The sequence below is a fragment of the Apus apus genome, chromosome 5 (genome assembly GCF_020740795.1).
Source record: "Apus apus isolate bApuApu2 chromosome 5, bApuApu2.pri.cur, whole genome shotgun sequence".
In the NCBI taxonomy this organism is placed as follows: Eukaryota; Metazoa; Chordata; class Aves; order Apodiformes; family Apodidae; genus Apus; species Apus apus.
Window position 1 is genome coordinate 38,461,462 of NC_067286.1, and position 20,668 is coordinate 38,482,129.

Here is a 20,668-nt window from a genome sequence, read left to right on the forward strand (position 1 = left end):
GCTAAAAGGTCACCAGTAGGAAAATGTACAGCTAAAATGTTACATTTTTACCATGTTCACATAGTAAAATTCAGCACATCTACATTGACTGGTCTATTCAGTATAAATTAATGCTGCTTCTATGAATATCATACATGTTCCTTATACCAAATATCTCCAATTTCATGTTAAAGAAAAGATTTTGCAAGCAAATGAAGTCTCTTTTTACTACCCTTAAGAAGGTATTTAATGCTGAGGACAATCACAAAAATTTTCAAGTTACCAGATTGTTTGGGTCAGCATCAGATGTTAAACTGGGTTGTACAGGCAGAGAGCTGTAATCCAAACACTGGTGTGTTATTAAATTTCTGGAAAGTAATGAACTGGCACTGGAAGTGAAAAGGAAAAAAAAGCAGTAATGTGGAATGGCCCCTTGTTCAGGAAACTTTGAAAATGTGCAGCCATAATAGCTGTGGTGAAGTTCCTTTAAATGAGACCTTGGTATGTTGTGGAATAAAGTCAAAATAGGAGATTGGGACATTCCAAGTCATACTGAATAAATGCATGCATTGGGCCAAATTGTGGTATAATTCACAAGGGAAACTTTTTTTCCCTTTTCAATAATGAAATAAAATAAAACCCACAAAAAACCCACCCCAAAAACCAAACAAAAAAAACAACACAAAACAGAGCTGAGAACACTTTTAGATACAGGGCACAAATGTGTAATTATTCTTGGCTAACATGGTAGCTGTTGATCATTTAATGAAACCATAATTACCATATAATGGTAGGGTATTTATATGACAGATTACTACATCATTACAGGGTAAGTGCATGATTATTTCTGTCCTCAAAATCAGAATAAAAAAACACATGGAAGTGGAAAAATAAGTTGAAAAAAGAGGGAGGAGGAAATCTGAATTTCCCAGTGTTACTCCCATATTGTTACTCCATCCCCACCTCAATCACACAGTGATGGCAATGGCCACTGTCATGCAAGATGAAGCCAAATCTCTGCAGGAAACCCATGCCACAGTACAACAGATCATAAGGCTCTTTGCCAAATGGCTACAGCTCTGGGCTTCATTGTACTTGTAGTTAAACTGATTCAATAGCAATTTGGTCACTGGTCTCTTGTCCTCAGAAGACATTATACTCCTGCTTGCTTAGAGAGATAGCACGTACAGTTGATGTAAGAGTTTGTACTGAGAGGTACTTAACTCCCACTCCTAAGCTTTCAGGTGAGAACAGTGAAATAATGTAGATTTCAGGGTAGTTTCAGTTTGTACTGGGTAGAGAAGTTGTATTCTGCAGGACTACCTATTGGTACAGTTTGACTTCAGTGAACACTGCTGGTGTTTACCATTGTGTGGAATTTTGACTACTTAGTAAAGACTGATATAAATTGTGAGAACATACTTAAATGATTCCTTGTATGGGGAAAAATGCATTGACAAGTTGTAAATTTATAAATTTACTCAGAGTATTGTAAGCTGAACAGAGTCCATTTCGAGCTTTATGATGGCAACTTTCCATGTGGGAGACAACATCAAATTGTAAACACGGCTGACTCACTCCCTACCCAAGTCCTACATGGAAGTTAAAAGAGCTACACAATCATCTGCTACACCTGAAATTTGCCTGTGTGTCTTCGTAGTGCTACTTAAGTTGTGTGGGAAAAGAAAGCCAGTACTCCTTGTTTCCAGAAAGCATTTGCTGAGTCAGTATTCTAAGTCACAAGTTATTCTAAGTACAACAGTTTGGCCCTAAATAAAAACTTCTGAATTTGGCTGAATTCTTCCCTCTGGTTTTCCTAGATTTTTTTGTCCAAGAGGCAGCACTGTTGTAGCTATTTTCAGTCTCTAGTTATTTCTCTCTCTTTTCCTTCTTGAATGTCTTTGTAGGGAGACAAAATAGACTCGGGTAAAAGCCACATGCTGTTATGTTTGCTCAGGATTTATCCTATATGTCCGTAAAAGATATACAGGTTGCAAGCGAAAATAATTTAGAGGCACTAAGAAATCGGTCTGTGTATACTTACTTAGAAGACAGCTATAATTGCAGTATCTTTGTAAATAGCTCCCTTAATAAACTGGTTATTACTCTGAATGGTCAATGATTGCTCATAATTCACTGCTGCTAGGCTATTTCTCTCTGCAGAGAAAAAAAATCTCTGATCCTTAAAAGGGTAGCACACCCATGATGCCAGTGGGAATTTGGTTACATTAGAGTCTAACCCTGCCCTCACTGAAGTCAAATGAGCCTCAGCAGACTCCCACAGGCAACAGCATTCATTCATGGAAAGCAATAGGTACGGAGCTGGCTATGCATGTAGCCAGATGAAGACTTCCTTAAAATATTTAATGTATATACTTTATTCAATGTAGCATCTTTTGTGAACTCACTCCCCATCCTCCGTGTTTACCTTAGATGAAAATTAATGAGAGAAAAAAGTTTTATGAACTGAACTCTCTGCTTCTGTTATCTCTTAATTATGGGCCTCCCCTGCCTCCATCGTATTTTTTGAATTACAAATTGTTACAATGTATTGTCCAAATACCATTAAACTAGCTCCTATAGATAAAACATAAAACATAAAACATAAAAAAGTAAGTATTATGAAGTTCTAAATTCAGGAAACCAAAATGTTAACATTTTTGCCTGTTTGGTGTTCTTCAAGAAGTTTATTCTTATGAAGTTGGATGAGCTAGAGTCTGAGTTATTTTAATGGTTTGCAAATTAAATGTATTTATAAAATCTTCTCTTAAGAGGTGCTGGTTCCAGTGGAAACCAACAAAAATTAGGATATTCAGCACCAGAATAGAAATAAGCCTATTCTTCTTTTGGGGATCGTGATGTTTTGACTAGTAGCATTTCTATTAAGAAAGTAATCAAAGGACTTTTATCAAATCTATTTTTCAAAAAAGTCTTGATCATGCAACAGGATAGCAGGAAATATTTGCCCTCTCAACTCCCCATCCTCCTCCAAATACTATTTTTTAAAAAAGCCAACAAATTTCAAATAATTAAATGCTGGGTTATTCTGCAAATTATTTCCACCCATTATAATGTTGTTCATCAAGGACCTAATCCTTCTGGCACAGTAAAATTTCACTGACTTCAACCTAGCATGGTAGGGCTTCAAGCAAATTTCATGAGGGCTTTAAAATAAAGTTCTGTATGATTTGTAATTACTTCTTAGAAATATACTCTATTTTTCAGCTATTGTTGTCTGTAATTTGCCTCTTTCATCCATTTCTAAGCAAAGGTCATATATTACTATCTTTATTTTCAGATTCTCCTGGAAAAAAATGAGAGACAATCAAGAAATTTTCTCCCAAGCTAAAATAATTCTACTTTCAGGGTTTCAAATTCTGGCAAACCAGCTTCTCCAAGGTCTCGTAAAAATTCTGGGCTGTTATCTCCACAGGCCTGATGGACTTTTTTTGTGATCATAATTAAAACCGTCTGTCCTTTCTCTGTGACTTCAGGAGAATGGCAATGAGTCACAGGAGCACTAAAAAAGCTAGAAGGATAGAGACTGAGGTTAGCAGCTCAGAATCACTTAATCTGCTATATTTCATCCACAGAAATGTAGATCCAAAGCACTGCCACCTGCCTCTTAATTCAGAAGACTTCAGACTAAATCACCATGGCAGAAGGCTGCATCACAGTTAGCATCAGGAAACAGAGTCCATTTCGAGCAATCCTGGGTTTGGATTGAACCATAATGAGATGTAAAATCAAATAAATAACTTGATATGGAACATAATTATCCTTGTAACACTAGTTTTTACTCTTCTTGTAAAGTTCTATTAGAACTTTCCAGTAATAATACGTTTTCAACAATAACTGGGAAAACATATTTTTTAAATACAAAGGTACGTGAAAAGTGAAATGATTAATACATGAGGCACAAAAATTACATGGAAACAGTTACTGGAGTATTATTAAGGGGAGAAACATAACTTTCAAAACATAATTTAGAAAATCAGCTTGCTATGATGTTGTTTGATTCTGTAGTATTTGTGACTTCTCTTTATTTCTCACACTTTGATATCCATTCTCCAAACTGAATTAATTTCCTGTCTTTTTTTAAGCATTCGGGTTTTGAGGCTTTTTTGCCACTTAGAGGAAGCTTCCTCTCCGGGTGGGTTACATCCCCAGCTCCTAGAGCCCTGTTTTCCTCCCTTTTAAAATGAGATTTAATTTCAGCAACAAGTCGATCTGATGTTAGAACAGGAGATGTCGGAAGATACAATCTTAATGAAAGCCTTAATAAGCTAATTGTATTCCTGATGATCTCTGTTGGTAATCTGATAGTGAGGGAAGCAAAAAATGAATGTTTGACATGTTCCTTGGAAGTTCAGTTTCTCCCTTGATGAGTAAATTACTTATGTGAAACTAAGCAAATATTCATATACTCTGGTCCTTTCACTCTTGGACAAACTACAGTTGCCAGCTTTGGCTCCCAAATTTGGAGGAAAAAGTTGAATGTCTCGTGAGAAAGACAGTGTGTGTCTGAAGAATCAATATGGTGGCTGCCTCCTGAGACTTGGTAACCTTGACTCACTGGTGTTTAGAAAACCAAGCATCTCTCAAGATCGGGATCTTAGGCAATATCACTTTTTCTTAAAAAATAATATTAGGTACTTAAAATTATTTGAGAACTCAGATCTAAGCTCTGCACAGGCTTAAGCTTTTTAAGAAGCATATGGTTTGCTGATCAGAAACTGGATCTCTATCAGTATGCAGTGCTGCTCTAACAAAGCAAAACATGTATCTACCATGAAACAAATACTGCAAAAGGAATAAATGCATTCCTGGTATAATTCTCCTGAAATCAGCACAAGAGATTAAATTAGAAGAATCACTCTTAAGGGAAAATATTTTGTTTGTAATAAATAATATTTCTTCAGGATATAGTAATTTTAAAAGGTTCTCTTTATTAAATTTATTTTGATTTCATGAAAACATAAAAATATTACTGTAAGCAGACTTATCAGTTCAATTTCCTACTGAATGTTCTCTTTGTTAGTTTTCTTTATTTTTCTTTCTGGTTTCCTGCTTTATCATTCAGAAGGTTTGCACTGTATTCCTGTACAAATTTGGTTTGGTGCCCAGAAATGTATTATTTTAACAGGGCTAGTTCATTAAAAGTTATTACTTTACAGGGGTTCTACCACACATACATAATTACAAATATGCCCTTCTTCAATGAACAGTGTGATAAAACTATCATAAAAGATTCAATTTTTCAGGTTTATCATCTCTGCCACTTCAAGTCACATTGCTTTGACTAATCCCAGCACCTAACTGTCTTATTTAAATTATTTTCTTTAAAAGGTACTAAACTGTCAAAGCACAGTTTTCATTCTTCATTTAATAATATTAGTCCTTCAGAAACTATTGGTACTGTGAATTGCTCTCCCTTTGTGCTGTCCAAGGAAGAAAGCAAGCATAGCTGGCAAGACACACAGAAGTTCTCTCAGCCAAAACCAGTAAGTCAGTTTTCAGTGACCTGCACAAGGATTGACTGCAGTGCCCCTCAAAATCCTTTTCAATAACTCCATGTCACTCTGTGAAGTTTTTTGAGAATATCTCCAGACATATAGTTGTTTGGTTTTGTTTTTGTTTTGGTGGGTTTTTTTAAGACTTTGAGAAAGATTTGAATGAAAAATTCTATGATGACAAGAATCTAGGTGAACTGTAAGATAAACAAGTAAAAAGAATGTCATTTCCTTGCATCTATATGTTTCTATAAAGCTGTATCACAAGGCCACGTAAGGGTAGAAAAAAACTCTGCCACAACCTTTGCTGAGAGTTGGCAGGAAAAGACTGAGTATCAGTGTGAGCAGTGTAACAGAGAATTAGACTAGTGTAGTTGGTCAGGAGCCAACATTTCCAAGCTGACCTGAAAAGCATGTTATATGCTGCTGCGACTTTAAAGTTACATAAATATCTTCTGTACTGAGGTACCTGATTTGCTTCCTGCAGCTAAGGCAGAATGAACAAAATCACTTATTACAGTTGAAGGACAGGGGACATTTAGTGTTTTGCTACTTTGTTCTCATCTTTGCCCACCTGGAGTTATGCAGGACAGGTGTAAGACTACTTAAACTAATCTACATTGGCTAATTTAGACTGTGTTGACTGGGTTGCACATACTTCATCTTTTGTTTCTCTATATACACCATCTAATTTGGTATATGTCCTTTATCGATGGCATGTTAAGTAATACTTTCACTCCAGGGGTTCCACAATTACAGAATTATTCTGAGCTCCACAGACACTCACGAAAATAAAGAATTAAGCATTCAATGAAACTTGAAATTGCTGTACTTACACTTTAAAATTAAAAAAGTTTACAGAATCATTTTTAATCAATGGCAAACAGATCTGGAGCACAGAGAACATTAAGAATTGTGGAGAAAAAAACCCAAAATTGCTTATCATTTACAAAATATGTAATCACTCTGAACTATTTATATACCTACATATATCTATGTTTGTGACTAGTATTTGCCCACTTAATTTTTTTTTTCTTTTTTGTAATGTTAGTGGTAATTACACAGTAATAGGTTTTGGAGGAATGACAGCATCCAGGAAATGGTAAAGCAAAGAAAGTTTCTGACTGAATTTATACAAACTAGAGCAGGATCTAGTCATGCATCTGCTGGTTTTATTCAAGTTCCTCTAAACATTTGAGAAGTTATTAGTGATTAAATCTTATGTTTAAAAGAATGCTGGAGATCCCTTTTCCTGATGGTAAGTAGATAAATTTATTCTCCATTAGTTAGATGTTGCAAACCCTGTAAATGTTCTGTGTGTGAGTTTCACTAAAGTGAAGGTATTCTTGCTCTCATGGCAGAAGACTTGTTTCTTTCATATTAGGAGAGAAAGGCAGTGACTATATTTATTTACACTGGCTACCCTTTGCATGAGACATCGGACTCCTTCAGCCTGATTCCCATGGTCAGCTAGTAAAAGCAAGAACTCGAAGCACTGTTCAAAGTATAGGATATGTGATATCTTGCCTAACATTTCTCCTCTGAAAATGTGCTGTTAGAAATATGCGAGCTGTGCTGTTAAATGGTACTGTACAATTATTCTAAGAGCTAGCTGCAACATCTGTTTACAGTCAATCTGCTAGCCTCTGTGATACTACTCTGCGGGTTTTTTTAATACATTGTGTGTAAGTGGTGATACACAAAACTTACACTTTATTTTCTTTCTTCACAAGACAAGGCTGTATTGAACATAATTGCACTGTGTGGGGTTAACTTTCTGTAGCCTTTTCCCTTTGACTTCAATAGATTGCTATCAAAAATTAATCTCCACAACTTCAATGAGACTCACTTCTGATAATGTTGGCCCATTGACTTCAATGAAACACTATCAAAATTCTTTCTCAATTCACTTTAATACTCATTTTTAATGGCATCAGACCACAATTCCACTATCATGTTTTCAAGACTGAATATTCAAATGTTTTGTAAAGACAAAAGCAAACTTCAATATACTTCAGTGAAGACCTGTTTCTTGAAGTTGTTGTTTGTTGACCCCAGATAAGCAATACTGAATTGCCTCTTGTGAAAAAAAAAGAAGCACTTTGCAGACTATTTACTAGTGCTCTTTTATATACTTTTTTTCTTGGGCTGGGGGGTAAGGTGAAAAACCAGAATGACATTTTAAAACACAAATGGATCAGCAGTCTTCCTTGTTCTTTATGAAAGTTACAGGAAAAGTAAAATATTTTATATTAAATTTATTTTTTTGTGTGTGATGCAGTGCTTTGTGTGATTCAGTGTTTTGTGTGAGGTTGGGGTTTGCTTTTTGTTGTTGTTTTTTTAGTAATTTGTGGGGTTTTTTTGTTTTGATTTTTTTTTTTTTGGGGGGGAAGGGTTGGGTTGGTTTGATTTATGTTTTGGGAACTACAGAATTCTTCCAAGAAATTAAACTGACAGTGGACATATTTGGGGGAAGACAAGCATGCTTGCTTTTACTTGCTTCCTTCAAGTATAATACAGCTCAATTATTATTCAAATTTGTGATAGAATAAGGTGTGTTGCTGTTCTAAGCACTACGCTGTACTATAATGCTCTTGGTTTTGGTTTCTCAGAGGGAAAGTATAATCTGAACCTTTTTATTTCTTCCATCCATCCAGATCTCAGGTTTCCTATCTGTTCAAGATATACACATGCTCTCTGATATTTATGTATTACAATTTGCCTTGTTTGAGCTCTTCAGAGTTGGTCATTAATTTAGATTTTTTGTTGTAACCACTGATTTAACTTGAAATCTATCCCTCCACATGCAAGACAATTTTGCCATTTTCCTTCAGAAGCCAGACAATTTATAGATGAGCTCAGACCAAATAAATCAGGCAAGATATATTTATAGGTCTAATACAGCATATATATTAATATATATATTTTAATCACCATCATACTGTCACTCTGCAGAAATAATTAGCTGTGAGCAGGGCATACACATCTGCTATCCAAGCAGATACTATTGCTGCTATCCAGGCTAGGACACTTCAGAACAGACAGTATTTAGCGTCAATCCCTGCATACTGTTTGTGTCCATTAGTAATGAGGTGAGTGTTCTCAGTTTCCCTTCACTAATTCATCTGAGCGACTGTGTAACTCTAATTATCTTTAGACTGAGGAATTGCTTCATGAGACAACACTTACAGTAATTCTGAACAAAGAGATACAGATTCACACTCACGTTTACTTCAGTACTTAGTCGTGTAAAAAGGCATTGACTCACGTTCTGCTCCACAGCTCCTCTTCCACCATGAAGCCTTGGGAATTGCTCACTTCTGCTTTCCAAACAAGGACTGCATCTCAGACAGTGGTCTCCGTTTTGGGTTGACTACATTTCTCAATATTCATGTATGAAAACCAGTGGTTTGACACTTAAAGATACTGATCTCCCCTTGACTCTAAGTGAAGTTAATGGAAGTGTAAAATTCCAGTTCCTGTATATGATAGTGAACATTTACCTCTGGACCTCTTTTGAAAGGCAGTGATTTTATCTTCCTGCAGCATCATAAATGAACCTAATAATAAATCACAAGGCACCTGCTTGCAAAACTATGATTTTTTTTAGATTATGGAATAATGTGTGTGTGATAAAATGAACAATATCAAAATGCATTCCATAGCAGAAGAAATATTGTTTGGTAGTAATAAAGAAACACTTGAATTAGCAGGTTCTGGATGCATTTGGTATATTTGTTTCTTTATTTTCCAAATGCTTGTTTTCTCTGAAAACCATATTAAGATACATTCTTTCAGTTTTTAAAGATCTTCCTAACTAACAGTGAAGATAATAGATATGTTGAACTCTAAATTAAATAATTTAACTCCAGCCTTGTGTGTTTTCCAAACCAAACAGCAACATCTGATAGTATGTGTGCAGTCTCTTACAGATAGCTGGATTTACAAGTCAAAGGAAGACATAATGATTTGCAGTGTCAAGCATCATCTGTTATAACAATAGCCTCAAAGAGCTCACAGTCTCTCAAAAGTAAAATTATTTTGCATTATTCCCACCAATGGACTCTTCTTCTCCTAAAAAGTAAATGCAAAAAAGTAATATTAGTGGATTTAGCAAGGACCCATTATAAGAATATTCTGAAAGCTAAGAATACCATAGCTATTTAAAGAGAATATTTCTTTTTCCTACCTTCAGATATGCAAATTTTGAAGTAGCATTAATGTACACCATAAAAACTGTAAGATGTACAATGACTTAGAGAAAAATCTTAACCTTGTTTTTTCTATTTCAGGTGTTTGATATATCAGCTTTAGTAATTTTATTAATTCAAAGGATTTTGCATAGAGTATCTTCCTTGTTATGCAGATCTTTACCCCTTGTACTTCTCAATAAGCTGACAACAGTTGAGTAAAACTGATTAGAATCAAAAGTTCAGCTTCACAGAGTAATAGCTTATAGTATATTTTAGATAAATCTGGTCGCTGTACTTGCATATAGTGAAGGACTGGATACAGAGGAAACTTGTTCTAAATTGATGGCATAGAAAGTACCATGGGCTGTTAATAACATTCTTCAACATAAAATTATAACTTTTTAATGAATGAAGTGATTGCATTTGAATACTGAAAGAATTGCTGCTATGTGGTATAGACAGACCCCAAAATATACAAAATAAGCTGTACCTGTATTATAGATTTTATCTGCACATGGTTTATTTTGGAAAGCAATAGCGATTTATTCCAGTTAAAGGAAGTTATATTTTCCTTTTATTTTTTTAATGATGAAACTTCCCATGATGTTGCAGACTTTGAAACAAATTTTTCCCAAAAAGTTTTGCAGAAATTGAGAAGCTGAGGAGATGAACAGTGATTATTACAAGTTGCAATAAAATATAAACTGTCATTGTGCAGATGCTGTTGCTGTTGTTGTAACATCTACTTGTATGAACTCTCTGATATTTTGTCTTGTTCCAGACTGAAAAGGTCGAATCTATATTAAATGAAATAGGTTTGAAAATCTGTAGGGGGTTTTCTCCAGAATAAAGGACCCATGTAAAAATAAATGAAAGTTTGGCTGGAGAAGTCCCCTCACTTTTTTTCTGTATTATGTATGGAAAGGTGACATACTTAGCAAAGAGTGATTTTCAGCAAGTCCTATCAAGGGACCAGTAAAAGAACAAACTTTTCTTTCTTTCTTTCTTTCTTTCTTTCTTTCTTTCTTTCTTTCTTTCTTTCTTTCTTTCTTTCTTTCTTTCTTTCTTTCTTTCTTTCTTTCTTTCTTTCTTTCTTTCTTTCTTTCTTTCTTTCTTTCTTTCTTTCTTTCTTTCTTTTTCTTTCTTTCTTTCTTTCTTTCTTTCTTTCTTTCTTTCTTTCTTTCTTTCTTTCTTTCTTTCTTTCTTTCTTTCTTTCTTTTCTTTCTTTCTTTCTTCTTTCTTTCTTTCTTTCTTTCTTTCTTTCTTTCTTTCTTTCTTTCTTTCTTTCTTTCTTTCTTTCCTTTCTTTCTTTCTTTCTTTCTTTCTTTCTTTCTTTCTTTCTTTCTTTCTTTCTTTCTTTCTTTCTTTCTTTCTTTCTTTCCTTCTTTCTTTCTTTCCTTCTTTCTTTCTTTCCTTCTTTCTTTCTTTCTTTCTTTCTTTCTTTCTTTCTTTCTTTCTTTCTTTCTTTCTTTCTTTCTTTCTTTCTTTCTTTCTTTCTTTCTTTCTTTCTTTCTTTCTTTCTTTCTTTCTTTCTTTCTTTCTTTCTTTCTTTCTTTCCTTTTCGTGTGTCGTATGTACAAATAAAGCAAATGCAGACACTACTGATTCTCAAGTTAATACAGAAAAATGGGTTTCCTTTTTGGGTCAAAACCAAGAAAGGTATGATAAAGCCTGTTTTAAAACTCTGAACTAAAAGAAATTATAATTTTCTTGTTATAGACATCCATATCTACCCAAATGATGCATTCTCTATAGGCAAACGTATGTTGCCTCAAATGTGTAATTGAAAGAATAATGGCTAAATTCCATAATATTTAAAAAGCATATGCTGGCCTCCAAACTGACAAGATATAGATTTGGCAGATGGACCACTCAGTGGATAAGTAATGGGCTGGATGGCTGTACCCAGACAGTTGTCTATTGTTCAAGTGGAGGCAAGTGATGAGTGCTGTCCCTCAGGGGTCAGTACTAGGACCAGTGCTGTTTAACATCTGTTGGAGACATGGACAGTGGGACTGAGTTTGCTGACGACACCAAGCTGTGTGGTGTGGCTGACACCATAGAGGGAAGGGATGTCATCCAGAGGGACCCTGACAGGCTGGAGAGGTGGGCCAATGCCAACCTCATGAAGTTCAACAAGGCCAAGTGCAAGGTCCTGCACCTGGGTCAGCGCAACCTCAGGCACAAATATAGGCTGGGGGGAGAATGGCTAGAGAGCAGTCCTGAGGAGAAGGACTTGGGGGATGGTAGTAGATGAGAAGCTCGACATGAGCCGCCAGTGTGCGCTCACAGCCCAGAGGGCCAGCCCCATCCAGGGCTGCATCAAAAGAAGTGTGGCCAGAAGGGCCAGGGAGGGGATTCTGCCCCTATACTCTGCTCTGGTGAAACCCCACTTGCCGTACTGTGTACAGTTCTGGTGCCCTCAGCACAGGAAAGACATGGAGCTATTGGAGAGGATCCAGAGAAGGGCCACCAAGATGATCAAAAGGCTGGAGAGCCTCTGCTATGAAGACAGGCTGAGAGAGCTGGGGCTGTTCAGCCTGGAAAAGAGAAGGCTCTGGGAAGACCTCATAGCAGCTTTACAGTACCTAAAGGGGCCTACTTAAAAGCTGTGAAGGGGCTTTTCACCAGAGAGGGTAGCGAGAGGACAAGGGGTAATGGTTTTAAACCAGAAGAGGGCAGATTAGGTTAGACATCAGGAAGAAATTCTTCACCTTAAGGGTAGTAAGGCATTGAAATAGGTTGCCTAGGGAGGTTGTTGACATCCCCTCCCTGGAAGTGTTTAGGGCCAGGCTGGATGAGGTTTTGAGCATCAGGTGTGTGAGGTGTCCCTGCTCATACATGGAGGTTGTAACCTGATGATCTTTAAGGTCCCTTCCAACTTTAACAATTCTATAATTCTATGACCAAGCAATCACATTGCTTATTTCCTTCTAAAAGTCTGTAAGTTCTCTATCCACTGTGTTGCCAACAGCTAATAGAGCAAGTCTCAAAAGTCACAAAGACATTTGCTATGTTGTCCATTCATGTATATTGAAATGAGATAATGTGACCTGTTGACAGTAAAAGGAGAAGAATGTTAGGTAGTGTTTTTGGGTAATTTCCAGTGAATGAAGTATTCAACTTTTTTTAGACAGAGACTACAGTTCAGACCAATTTCTGGTAATAAAAAGACACTTTAAAGTGGTGAGAAGACAAAGATAACCAAAGAACAAAAAAGAAACTCACTCTTAAAGAGTTCAGCATGTTCTGAATTCGGTGCAATTAATGACCACACTGTGGACTACCCTATCTGTAAAAATGAAAAATAAAAGTCTAGCAGTGGACTAAAAGGGCCTCTGATTATTTTCTGTTTTTGTCAAAACTAAACTGTCCAAGGAAGGAACCCTGAAGAGTGAAAAGTTGGGTGCTGCACATCACGTTCTAGTTCTTCTCAATGCTTACTGCATTATGGATGGCAGGGACAGAAGTGCAAGCCATGTGGGTGGAGGTCTGCCTTTGAAGTGAGTAAAGCTGTCTCTTTAAGGTTTTCAATGGACCATGTATAAATACTAGACATGTTTGTTTGTTTTTTTAACCCAAAAAAGTTTGAAATGGAAAGAATAAGATTTGAGCTGTGTTTGAAGGCCTCCTGTGAATATGCTCCATACTTGAACTTCTTGCTTAAAAAAAAGAGGAATTAAGGAATTTGGACAATCAGCTTCTTAATGGTGAAAAACGAAACTGCAAAGTAACAAACAGCTGTAAATAAGAACGGTACTTTGCTAGAGATCCCTGTGCCTAGACATGGATACATTTTCAGTCAGGCTGTATTTATTTCTGACTCTAATGTATGCTTGAGATTACAGAAGTCGTTAGTAGAGTCCCCAGATTTACATGGCTGCCCATCCGGAACCACACTACACAGGAACCCAATGTACCATCTCCTTCAATGACTGGCAAAAAAAAATGCTGTTGTTACAGAAAGAAAAAAATTTTGAGAAGCATAGCTTTAAGAACCTAGCACAGCTTTAAACTGTTGTGGATGTTTACAACCTCTGCTGCTGAGAGATCCCAGCTCCCACTTACTACACTGTTGGTTTTTGGACTCCCAGCTTAGATAGTAACGGAGGAAACACATATCTTTTGTTCACTGTTGCATGACCACTGATGGTATCGACCAAAGAAGAAAGGCCACATTGGACTGTACTAGGCTTTCCTGTAAGAGCTCTGAAAGAAAGCTTAGTGCTTTTTTTACTAGATGTATAATTGACTTGGATTTGTTAATTAAAAAAAAAAAAAAAAAAAAAAAAAAGAGAAACAACATACTTGGCTTCTGTTTCTTCTTTCTCAGAAGGGAATGACTATTAAGTGAGAGAAATGATAAGAATCCTCCTCTAAACACAGTCAAAAACCCTAAGCTGCCTGTTGATGCTCTTTCTAGGACACACCACCTGCAGCTTCCATGAATTATTTTGGCTTAGGAACACTAACAGGCTGAAAATAAAGGCAGGTAAATAGAAAACTAAAACGGGAAGGTGTATTGACTATCCCTGCGCCCTTTTTAAGTTTCACTTATCTTATGCACAAGCAGGACCAAAGGGAATTACTGGACCAATAATCTGAATGCGATTTGAGAATAGGATAATACACCAGTGATAAAAAGCATCTACATGATTTGCTTTTCCACTTTCTTGAATTAAACTTCTTATCAGACTGTGTGGTATAAATCAGGTTTTTGTTGAGGTGGAAGCAGCACAATTTAGTTGTGGTCTCCATGACCCAAACTTGATGTCAATGAAGTAGATTACTCCACTTTGGAAGGATAACACTGATCTTGAAGACAATGAAAATGGATATACAGGTGCTAAAACTGCCTGGAGGAACATCACAGATTAGATGCACTCTGCAAGAAGAGCCTGGAAAAACTTGCTGGCTGCTCCTTGGTATTCTGCTGGAGCTGCTATAAAATTTGTGGGGGATCAACACTGAAGTAAACCTCTAAGAGATAACTCATTCGCTAAAATCTGGGGCCATAGCGAGGTGTACAACACAAGTGAGACCGAATGTTCCAACCCTGGAAAATTAGCTGTCCTTCGTCATTATGCAAGAGGCCAGATGTGCTCTTTTGCTTTCCCACAGCAAGGTAATTAGGCTAGCTGGTAACAGAGAAACTAGAGACTCCTTCCTGAAACAGCTTCAGTGGTCAAAACAGAGCCTAGGTACATACTTTTGGGTGTGTTAGCAATGTATCAGTCTTTCTCTGCTGTGGACACCTCATCCTCGCACAGCTTTCAGCTGCCAGTACCAATGAGAGAGATCCTAAGATTAGCCTCAAACCTCAGCTGCCTGTTCCCAGTGGCAGCACAGTGTGCTAATCGCTGAGCCATTGGGATAGCCCTGTAGGGCATTCTTCTAATAGTTTTTCTAGTTCTTCCACTGATGTCCTTATACATCTTTTATGATTTCGATAGTGATGCTACTTTCCCCAGGCACTTTCCTTCTATCTTACTCTCTGCTTGCTTTTCTTTTGAATATGGGGGGGAGGGGACTACCTTAATCTTGCCCTTCATTCTCAGCACAACCTTTCAGAAAAGACAGTTCTGCTCTTCCAAACCTGAGTACATGTCAAGGAGTTGTGAAGATGGAAAATATTTGAGTACTTCCTATTTAAGTTTTGATGGTCTTTTTTCCTGACTTCATGTTCTATTTTAAGATTTTTCTTCTAAACAGAAGAACAGCCAGTTCTTTTTGATTTAAAATTAAACTCCAAATATTTTGTTTAAATTGCACTCAGTGCTTTTACAAAGGAATGAAAACAAAATGCAGCAAGTGACATAATTTGAAAGAAACCGTATTTTTTAACTTCTTCTCTCATATGCACTGCTGATAAATAGTTAAAAGGAATTTTTTTCCTAACTACATACTTCTCTCACATTAGACACATATAAATTCCTTTGGGAATAACTTTAGCAATATAATGTGAGACATGAGGTAGCTGATATATGTGAGGTATTAATATGAAAAATATTTTTACTGCATGTATGTTACAAAGCTCTTGGGATATTACAGTCAACAAAAGTACAGGTCAGTCAAAGAGTTTCCTTATCCCCATTCTGCCCATCTTTTTATTCTGCAGGTCCACCACCTCTTGTTTTCTTCTCCTCTATTATTTTAATTTCCTTTCTCATATTCCATTCAGTATTATGCAGAGCATCCTTTGAGGAGCTTCTTTTGCTTCACACTGATGACACATATTGGTAGCAAGAAACTGAAGAAATAGTCAGTGGACACTTGTAGAGATGGTGAGTTGTAAAATAATACATTGCATATTTAATACTTAGACAGAAGATGTGGACTTTATCTACACTTAATGGGTGGGGAGGCTGATTATTCATTCATAGCTACGCCACTTGTGAATGATGAGGTCACCCCTATCTCAGGAAGATAAATGCCATATCCTGCTATGACATATTCCTTTTATATAAAATTAGTTCAATTTTCTCACTAGTGAGAAATCAGTATAACTAAAAAAAAAAAAAAATCACTTCACGATAAAGGCATTTTTCTACTGCAATTCATTATATATCCTATTTTTATTTTATTTCTGTTCTGTTTTGTTCTATCTTATCCTGTTCTACGTATAGCATTTTACTCTCTACCTAAATGATATCTCACTAAAGTGAAGCAAAAATTAGATGATACAATGAAGCTTTGTAGCATCCTCTCACACCTGTCACAGGCTCCTTCCAACAGCAGATAATGAAAATTCAAAGTCAAACCATTTAACTTTAAGTAAATGGAAATGAATTTCCAGAGAAGAGAGATTTTTTTCACCTATGAAAAAAGGAACAGTAGTACACTGACAATGCAAATAAAGATATAATATATAATTGTGGTAGTGAGGTACATGTAAAGCATAAATATTAAATATTATTATATTACACACTGTCACATGTTTTTAATTTTTATCTTTACTATGTTTTTGCCTAAGAGAGGAAGGTCTACAGTACATTGTTAGAAACAGCGGTACTCTTAGAATATTTCTTTGCTTAATCCATACTAAAGCAACTTTCAGAATATCTTACAATAGTATATGGTATTGAGACAAAAACTATGTCACCTAGACACCAGAACCTGTCAATAATTTCAGCAAAATGAGAAATAAATTAAATTAAGAATACTGGGGTTGATTCTCATCTAATTTACACTAGCATACTGCACTGAATTAATTTAAATCGATCATGGTATGTTGTAGCATTGGTGAAACATGTGGTGAATTGGGTCCACACTACTTTATATGGCACAGAATATAAGCCTCATGGCAAATATTTTCCTCCATGTATAAAATAAGTCTCAGAAATTCTTACTGGATTTTACCATTGTGATTGATTTGGGAAAAAAACACAAACCACAATCAATCAATCAAAACGGACCTTTTTATTCAGGTATGAGGGTTTTAAAAAATTTTCTATCTTTCAAGGGCTATAAGAAATAAAATGCTTCTGTGTTCTGTAACCATTCACAAACCTACCTTTGTATCCTGCTCATCTTATAAAGTACAAAAATTGTTAGTCAGTAGTTCCACTGACTCTGTGAGACTACTTACACAAGCAAAGTTATCAAGACTGACTTTTCAGTTACATTAACACTTAAATTAAGCTACTAATCAATAGTCATAAAAGATCTTCTGAAATAGCAAGAGATCCTGGTTCTGTCTATGCAGATGAAAAGCAGCCACTTTCGGGACTAAGCTGAAGCAAGCTTGACTAAAGGCAGGCTCTCTGTCCTGGCTGTCCCTTTGAAACATGAAAATCTGCTTAGAGTTGCCACTGTAGAGCAGAGTGACAATCAATGGATGGGGACTTGGACATGATTACATCCACTCTACTGCCTGGCCATACATTGACAGACAAAACTACTGTAATGGAGTGATCATTTGGAAAATGGCTACTGCCCACATTTAAATTCCTTTCAGCGTTATTCCATAGCCAATTAGAGTAGTAGCCCAGCCTATATTCATGCCAGTCTTGTACTATATTGTAAGAAAAAGGAAAGAAGCAGCTCAGAAGTCTTTAATTATTCCTCCAGCCATTTATTGACCTGCTCTCTAAAGGCCATATACAGGCCTTCATCTGCATGCACAATTCCTATTGACATCACTGGAAGGGCCACAGGCAGATGGAGGGTACTTTGTAAACCTTACATTTTAAATATGTGGTAAGAGAAAGGCGTAGAATTGGCAGTCCTTTAAAAAAGTGAGCAGCTTAATCTCATATTGCTCTTTAAACGTGGAGTTTGAATAACATTTTTCCAAGCAATAACATCCCCCCACTTCTCTGCGAGCTATCTAACCTACACGTTTCTGTAAAGTCTTCATATTTAACACTCAAACAATTGATGTCCCTATAGTATAAACAGGATAGATAATGAATATAAGTGGGATAGAAAATTAATCCTACTTGCGAGGAAAGAGAGTCATAATTCACTTAGGCTCCTCAGCTCTTACGTTATGAGGTCTTCAGCTAACTCATGGGATCCATTCCACATCCCACAGATGCTCATTATGAATTCTTTTTATGTGCAACATGTGGGGACTAACCAGTTTCATATCTCCTGGTATTAGCTGCAATCCAGAGCATTTTGTATTAAAACAGAATGCAAACACAGATGCTATTTAATACAAAGGATTTGAATGCAGTCTCTGTTTTAACATAAAGTTGGTGTGTCTTAATTTGGTTTGGAACAGCAACGGAAAGAAGTCAAGATAAGAGGATATTGTTGGATTAAGAGCCAAGCTATGATTCCAAGAGGCACACAGTTGCATGGGAAAAGGGGAGAGTGGCCCAGGTGACAGCTTTGATTTATGGAAGCAGAGGTTAAATGGCTTTGGAGAGGTGAGGCAGCCTGGGACATGTGCCCCTTTCAGAGACGCTGTCGTAGCCTTTTCAACACCATGGGGATTCCGGAGTGCAACCTCTGTTCTGTCTCAAGTAGCTCTTCCTGGTACGACCCTCGGTTTCCTCAGAAACGAGTAAACAGCACAGCTGCTGTTTGTGTAAGGTGCACCAACACAGTGCACTACTTTCTCCTCCAGCTGTCCGCTCGCTAGGCTGCCAAAGAGTCCAGTTCTCCCCTGCATGCACGACACTACTGGTGGAGAAAGCCACTTTTTCTCCCGTTGCCCTGCTGCCTTCTGACTCGGCATGCGGCTCTTCCCTCCTGCCCTCCGGGACGGGCTCCTCACCCTCGCCTCCCGCTGCAGCTGCAATGAGGGGACACGGAGCGCAGCCCCAAGAGCACCATGGCGAAGAGGGTTCGTGTGGCCGTGCTCCCTCCTGCAGCGCCTGCGGCCCCCAAGCCAGCAGCAAGGCGGGGGAGCTGCCGCGAGCGGAAGGGGGGCGTCCCGCCGCCGACCCGCACCCCCCACCCAACTTTCCGCGCTTCCCTCCCGGCGTCCGCCCCCGCGCAGCGCCGCGGCCGGGAGGACTCGCCGGCGGGCGGCCCTGGCTGGAGCGGGGAGCAAGGGCAGGGCAGCGGCACGGCAGCAGCGGGCTGGCGGAGCCGCGCAGCCCCGCGGCCCGGGGGGAACACTCCGCGGAGCTGGAGGAGGAGGGCAAAGCCGCCCGAGCGCAAGGTGGGGAGGGCTGCGCGCAGCCCCGGGGTGGCACAAAGGAGCCGCGGCGCTGCGGCCCCGCGTCCCGCGGCGGAGGAGGAGAACGAGTCGCCCGCCTGGGCGCTGCTGGTGCGGTGCGTACCACACCCGGAGGGGAGCTTTGAAAAGGTTTTTTGCGCAGCTCTCGGCGGTATAGTTGGTATGTTGAAGGAGCAGTAGGGATCAGTGCGTGCACACACACCACACACCTTACAAGTTTGACTAGCAATAACATTGCTGCACACTAGGAGGGGAGGAGAGTCAGCTCCCTATAATAGGGAACAAACTCTGCCATTGCACAAAAGCGGCGCATTTCCTCGCTTGTGAAAACCGTCCCTTCATAGAAAGAAAGAAAAGGGGGAGGGGGGGCTGGCTAAAGCAAGTTACCAAGAGCAAGAACTTGTGCTGCAACAATCCTCCACTCTTCCTCCTCAGGACTCTGGGAGCAGGGATATTCCTCCCCTTTCCTCCCCCCGCACAGTTGGCGCTAGCCCAGACTGTGGTCAGCCGCCTTTATTATTACTTCATTGAGACAGAGAAATCCTCTAAGACTTGCATTTTGGGTGGAGGGTGGGGGGTGGAGGGACGAGAAGGAGGAGGGAAAAAAGGCAACATTTGCTGCTCATCATTTTCACTGCACCGCTAAAGTAATTGCGCCCCCCGCTCTTCTCCCTGTCCCTCCTCAGCTTGGATTTTTCTCTTAATATCCACAGCTCCGGTGGTATTAGACACCTTTTTTTTTTTTTTTTTTTTTTTTTTTTTTTTTTTTGGTAGCGCTGCTATTCCACCCTCCCTCCCGCCACCCCCTCTCCCCCCCAATATTTACGCATTGCATGTTTGCAATTCGGTAACCCCCCACCCTTTTACCTCCAGCCCCCCCAAACTCCTCTCCATCTCAGCCCAGCAGCTCACATCAAAGCGCCCTTCCTCACTCACAGTGGCCGCCACTCACTAATGGGATTGCAGTGTGCCTGGCTCTGCTGCTGCAGCCGCCGGAGGGAGAGTCGCTGCTGCTGCACCTCTTCGCTGAGACTCGCCGGGTGCTGAGCCGCGGGGATGATCAGGATCTTCCCGGATTTCAGCGTGCAGGTGACGGCGGCGGCGGCCGGCGGGGCGGCCGGGGGGGTGCCGGCGGCGCCGGGCATGGGGCGAGCCGGCGCTGCGGCCAACGGCAACCCGCAAAACGTCCAGGGCATCACCTCCTACCAACAACGGTGAGCACCGAGTGGGAGAGGGTGTGCGGCTCTTCCTGAGGCTCCCTCACTTGCTTTTTCTTTGTGCTTTTGTGTTTCTTTGTTTTCCTTATTTATTTTTTTTTTTTTTAAATCTCTCGCTGTTTGTTGGGGGGG

General features: G+C 38.8%; 1 protein-coding gene across 2 annotated transcripts in view; it reads left to right on the forward strand.

Annotated features, from left to right (window-relative positions):
• Nucleotides 1-20,491: 20,491 nt before the first annotated feature.
• NPAS3 (neuronal PAS domain protein 3) overlaps nucleotides 20,492-20,668 on the forward strand; it is a 616,938-nt gene continuing 616,761 nt past the window's right edge. For both annotated transcript variants that reach the window (XM_051621658.1, XM_051621659.1), the window contains exon 1: nucleotides 20,492-20,533. The gene's annotated coding sequence lies outside the window, so the exon portion shown is untranslated. The remainder of the gene's footprint in view (nucleotides 20,534-20,668) is intronic.